This window comes from Diospyros lotus, chromosome 5 (assembly GCF_014633365.1).
Source record: "Diospyros lotus cultivar Yz01 chromosome 5, ASM1463336v1, whole genome shotgun sequence".
NCBI classification, from domain to species: Eukaryota; Viridiplantae; Streptophyta; class Magnoliopsida; order Ericales; family Ebenaceae; genus Diospyros; species Diospyros lotus.
In genome coordinates this window covers 4,554,590-4,561,065 of record NC_068342.1, presented here as the reverse complement: position 1 = coordinate 4,561,065, position 6,476 = coordinate 4,554,590, and positions in this window count along the sequence as shown.

Below are 6,476 nucleotides of genomic sequence, written 5' to 3'. Positions count from 1 at the left end.
CTAAAAAAGGAGAAAGACTTCAGATGGATAGAAGAATGCGAGTTCGCATTCCAACAACTAAAGGAATACATGGGACGGGCCCCACTGCTCGCCAAACCTAAGGAGGGAGAGAGGTTGACCTTGTACTTAGGAGTATCCCAACAGGCTCTCAACGCGGCCCTCGTTCGGGGGGAAGAAGGGGTGCAGCACCCCATTTATTACGTCTCCAAAAGCCTAATCGATGCAGAAACAATGTACGCACCAATCGAAAAATTAGCTTACTGTCTAATAGTGGCATCAAGGAAGCTGCGACCCTACTTTCAAGCTCATGAGATCGAAGTCCTGACCAGATACCCATTGAAACAAATCCTCCAAAAACCGGATACCTCAGGCCGTTTACTAAAATGGTCTATTGAGCTCGCTCAGTTCGACATAAAGTACAAACCAAGGACGGCGATTAAGGGTCAAGCGTTGGCAGACTTCATTGCCGAGTTTACTGGGCCAATTGACGAAGAGCCGGAAAACCTGAAAGGACCGTCCTGGGAACTATACGTCGATGGATCATCGAACGAACAAGGAGCGGGAGCCGGGGTTATGCTAATAAGCCCCGAAGGTCACAAAATCCTCTGCGCCCTGAGGTTCAGTTTTTTAGCCACTAATAATGAATCCGAGTATGAAGCCTTATTAGCAGGACTCCGCCTGGCAAAGGAAATACGAGCTGAATTCTTGGAGATCTTCAGCGACTCTCAACTAGTTGTCAACCAGGTGCGGGGAGAATACCAGGCCAGAGACACGAAGATGGCAGCATACTTACAGAAGGCACGCGAACTTTTAGCCACTTTCGAAAAATATGAAATGCATCAAATCCCCCGTTCCCAGAACTCTCATGCGGACGCTCTGGCTCGCCTAGCAACTGCCCGGGACGCAGAATTCTTGGGGGACATACCTGTCAATTTTTTGGCCACCCCGAGCACAGAACAACGAGATGAAACGCTACTGATCACGGTGCCCCAAAACTCATGGATGACCCCCATCTTGGAATATCTGCAAGACGGGAAACTATCGGAAGACAAGCTGGAAGCACGTCGCCTGCGAGCTCAAGCCGCCCGATATTGCATCTACGATGAAAGACTGTACAAGAGGGGATTCTCAGCCCCACTCCTGAGGTGCATTGAAGGCACCGATTGCCAGTCTGTGCTAGAAGAAATTCATGCAGGCCACTGCGGTAATCATGCAGGGGCACTCTCTCTGGCACAAAAGGCCCTCCGACAAGGGTTTTATTGGCCCACCGTGAAGCAAGATGCCATAGAGACGGTCAAGAAATGCGAGAAGTGTCAAAGGTTCGCCAAGGTTCCGCGAGCTCCGCCGGCTTACCTGCAGCAGATGAGCAGCCCTTGGCCCTTTGCCATTTGGGGCATGGATCTAATCGGGCCGCTGCCCACGGCTCGCGGAGGATGCAAACATGCCATAGTGGCAGTTGACTACTTCACCAAATGGGCAGAGGCCAAAGAGCTCGCACAGATCACCAGTGCGAAGACACAAGCTTTTACATGGGATAACATAATCTGCAGATTCGGAGTGCCACAGCAAATAGTAACGGACAACAGAACCCAATTTACCAGCGAGCAATTCATCCAGTTCTGCGAGTCAATGGGGATTCAAAAGAGTTTCACCGCCGTTGATCACCCCCAGGCCAATGGGCAGGTCGAAGCAGTCAACAAAATAATCAAGCAGACCCTGAAGGCAAAGCTTGAGGCTAGAAAGGGAGCCTGGGTGGATGAACTGCAAACAGTTCTATGGACCTATCGAACAACAGCCCGAAGCAGCACTGGAGAAACCCCATTCTCAATGGCGTATGGGTCGGAGGCTATGATCCCCGCTGAGAATAAAGTGGCCAGCCACCGAAGGGCCACCTTCAGCTCAGATCGCAATAACGAGCTACTGGCGGCTAATCTGGACCTGCTCGAGGAATCAAGAGATGTAGCTCGCGTGATGATCGCCATTTATCAACAAAGAGTGGCACGATACTATAACAGGAAGGTCCGAATCCGACGTTACAACGTCGGAGATCCGGTACTACGCCTAGTACTGCCAGGAGCACGGGCGGCAAGCGATGGCACCTTAGGTCCTAACTGGGAAGGTCCATTTATCATCAAAGAAAATTTGAATAACGGAGCATATCATCTGGCAAACATTGACGGTCTCCCTCTCCCACGAGCTTGGAACGCAGAACACCTTCGTCCTTACTTCAGATAAATGTAATCGTTCTTGCCTATGCTCCGTCTTTTTCATTACGAATGACTTTCATGATTCTGGTCAGAATTTATGAACTTTCATTGCACTTTATTCTTATTGGTATTCGATTGAATGCCCCCGTAACGAGGGGTCGAGAAGCCATGGTTTGCGAGCTGAGGCCTAAATAACCTAGCCGCGGCGCTACGGTCAACGGCTTAACCGAGCATTCACCTTGGTCCCTCCCTCAAGTCGTGGTTTGCGAGCTGAGAACCAATCATCTTGACTTTATGTCATGGTTTGGAACCTACTGAGCAACCACTTCCACAAGTAACCCCGAGCTTGGGTTCGCTAGCCGAGGTCCTTTTATCTTGGCTTAAAGCCATGGTCTGCGACCTACCTGGGTGTTCCCTCTCAGTTCAAATAAAACTTGTAGAAGCCACTGGGTGTTAGCTGAGGACGTAACGCGACCTACCTGGACACATATCCCGGCCGTACAAGTCAAACGAAATAACAAGCCATGGTGTGTTAGCTGGGGTCACTCTATGACCCGCCTGAACATATAACTTGGTGGTACAGGCTGCGCTTTCACTAGCTGGGGTCCTCCTATCTTGGCTTAAAGCCATGGTCTGCGACCTACCTGAGTGTTCGCTCCCAATTTATTGAAAACCTATTAAAGCCTCAACATGCCGGCCGAGGACATGGCATAATCTCATATCCTAGCAAACTTGCGTATTGGACCCTATCAGCTGAGGTCCGTCTTAACTTGGCTAAAAATAAAGCATTCGCGACCTATCAGGCACACGCCCTATAACGAGCTTCTCAGCCACCACATGTTAGACAAGATCACAAGGCCGTCCGACTTTACATATATCTCGGGAAGGCTCTCGTTATTTCGTCAAAATATGCCGAACGGGGTTTCCTGGAAATTGCCTAAGTATGAGTGTTCGCGCTGATTATTACAACTATCGTTAACGAGCTAGTTAAAGAGCGTTAGTCTACGAGCTGATAAAACTCCGGATCTACCTGGACCTATGTTCGAACAGTTTATTATCAAGTTACATACTCGAAAGTCCCTTATCAGTGGACCTTTCAAAAATACGGGAGCTTTGTTGAAGAAATTTTCAAGTTATACCATGAAGAAGTTACTTTCAAGTCATGATTCAAGAATCGTCATGCCAAAACCTCGTCAGAGATAACTTGAATTCGCGAAGAAATCTGAGGCAACGTGCACAAAATGCCAATTTTTATTATGAGATGAAGCTCACATTACAAAAAAAAAAAAAAAAATAATAATAATAATAATAATAATAATAATAATAATAATACATGTGGGAATCCTAGCTAAGAGGGGCGTTCGGTTCTGCAGAATCAATCTCGACAGGGCGAGCTTCAGTAGGTATGGTCGGCTGGAGATCGACCTCGACAGTCCCGGCTGGGCAAACCTCGGCAACCTCCACAGGAGGCTCCTTGGCAGTCTCACCAGGCTGAGCCGCGGCGACCCCGGATAGCTCGGCCCCGACCTGAGGAGCTTGCGCTGCGATCAAAAACGAGTCAAAGGGACTGGCATCATCAGCATCCTCCGCGGCCTCGGCAGCATACCGAGCCACCTCCTCGACAGCCTGCGCACCGAAGAAGGAGAAATCCATCTCAGGATGGTTCACCCAAAGGGTGTACAGAAATGCCGAGCAGGTGTCGGATCTGGTCTCCCTACGAGCCGCGTCCATCCGCTCTCCGACCTTCGCCCTTATATCGTCAATGGTCCTCTTGGCAAGCTCCTCGCATCGGACGGCACGATCATCCGCCCGTGTCCGCTCCTCCTTCGCCGCCCTAAGCTCTGCCTCGGTTAACTTGAGTCGCTCCTCAGCCCTCCGCAACTCCGCCTTCGCTCCATTTAGCTCGCCGGTGAGCCCGGAGTTGGCTTGCTCCCACATGTTCTTCGACCTGCGAAGCTCCTCGTCGAGATCCTTATTCTTCTGGATCTCCATCCTCAGACGCGTCAAGCAACCCTCCACCTCCTTTTGAGTGGCAAGAAGCTCGACCTGGAGATCTCTCTTCTAGTCCGAGAGCTTCGTTATTTCGGCCTTTTAGGCGTTCTTCTCGTCCTCAAGCTTCGCAATTTCGGCCTGACGGGACATGCTCACTGACTGAAGCTGCTCCTCAAAATCTTTGTACTGAGCTCGGAGCTTCACGACAGCAAGAGAAGTCTGCAAAAGAAGAAATGTTAGCTCATTAAAAAAGTAGGCTAAGAAACCAAGGTACGAAGAATTCCTACTTACCACCAGGCTGTGACGGGCGACAAAATCACAAAGGGGGATTCCCTTTAACTTCGGGTCGTCGAGGGGCTTCGAGTTCGGACCCAGAAAATCGGGCACGGAATCCAGGAGAGGACCAACAAAGACCCCTCCTGGCAGGGCCTCCACGGCCAGCTCCTTCTCACGGACCCTGACCCGTTTGGCCCTGATATCCTCCCCCTGTTGCAGCTGGTCCGATCTCCGTTTCGAGCTGGCAGCAGGAGCGTCTCGAACCTCCACTACGACCTCCTTCCCACGGGCTCCACTCGAACCATGGTCTCGGGAGGCAGAGGGCCGATGCCCCAGCTGCAGATGAGCTTGCTTTGACTGTTGGGGCTGACGGGGCAGTGTTCTTTGCTGCTGCTCCTGCTGCCCCCCCCCGCGACTGTTGGGTTTGCTGCTGCTGGGGGCGTGATTGCTGCTGCGGCTGCTCCGACCTGCCATCCCGCGAGCTATAGCTCGGGGTTATGGAGGACGTAGTGTTCGACCTCGCCCTATGACGCTTCGGTTGGAGGAGCTCGAGATCAACCATATTATCGTCTTGGTCGGCTTCCCCTCTTGAACTGTTCGTCTCAGCGAGCTGTAAGCCGGAAGGGAGAACCTCCGCACCCAAGTCCCTGAAACGATCTCCCTCGATAGTCTCGGTGCCAAGAGGAGGGGCGAGCTCGTATTCGCGAAGTAGCTCGTCCGAAAGTTCAAGAATCTCCGAGCTCGACTCCGCAGCCACAAGTTTGCCAAGGATATCAGTCTCCTCGGCCGATAAAATCGGTTTCTTCCCCCCAAAATCTGCATCAAAGCATGAGCAAGTTAAAACAAGCACTCTCGGAACAAAGGGAAGATTTGTGAGAGCTCATATTCTCTTACCAGGGGTCAGTGCGAAGCTACAATTCCTAAGTAGAGAAAGAGAAGGGCAAGACACGAAGAACCAACTGGACTTGTAATCGCCCACGTTGGACTTCCCCTTTGCTTTACCCTGAGGAAGGGCGGCCTTGTACGGAGAAGGATGAGCCGCCAGGTAATACAGCCCGTCCTTGGCATTTTTGAAAGAAAATAAAAATCTTATCAGTTTTGGGGAAGGGAGAGGAAGTTTGTTTATAAGGAACAAAACGGCCAAAGAAGTAAGTTGGGCATACGAATTCAGTGTTAGTTGGAAGGGGGCGAGCTTGACGTCATTCAAGAGGGCGATAAGGTACGGGGCTATTGGGAACCTAAAGCCAGACTCGAGGTGTTGGGGGCTAATAGCTATGAAATTGGCTGGCGGGTATGCTGCATGGGAGCTCGATGCAGGGATGTATACTCGGCAGGTCCTGGGGAGACGAAACTCCTGAGCACAAGTCATCACCTCGTGAAGCTTGGCCTTGGACGAGAATCTCTTGAAGACCGCAAGATCAGCACTCCCACCAGCGATCTGATCTTGAACCTTCAGCTCGGTTTCCCGAGAGGTCGGGACGGCGACCTCCCTGCACCCCGAGCTCGTACCCCCAAGATTTTGGCCCTCCATAATGAGACAATCTTCGGAGCTCGAAGTGTCGTTTTCTCCTACGATATAATTGCAGCGCTTTTGACCTGAATTTCCACGGTGTTGGTCGGACATCTACAAAGGAAAAGAGAGAACAATCAGGTCGCAAGTCGCGAACCAGACCTCAAGAAACTAGAAGAAAAACCCTAAAACGTCCCCTAGGTCTTCCAGGCCGAGCGCTTTGCAAAAGGGGTGCCGCCTAAGGCGGAGGGGCTGCAGCCGCAAGCCCGGTGTTCCATGAAAAGCTAATCCTAAGGTCATTGGACCCAAAGGCCCAGCAAACGACAAACCGAATCGTGCCGTTTCTCCAAAAATGAGAACGACATTGATCGACGAAGCCAGAGAAACCACCAACGGCTAACCAACGGTGGACGGCCTCACAAGAAAAAGAAGAAAGTCACGACAAACTTACCTAAAAGCTGCGCTTGACGACTGAATGGGGACTCGTACCA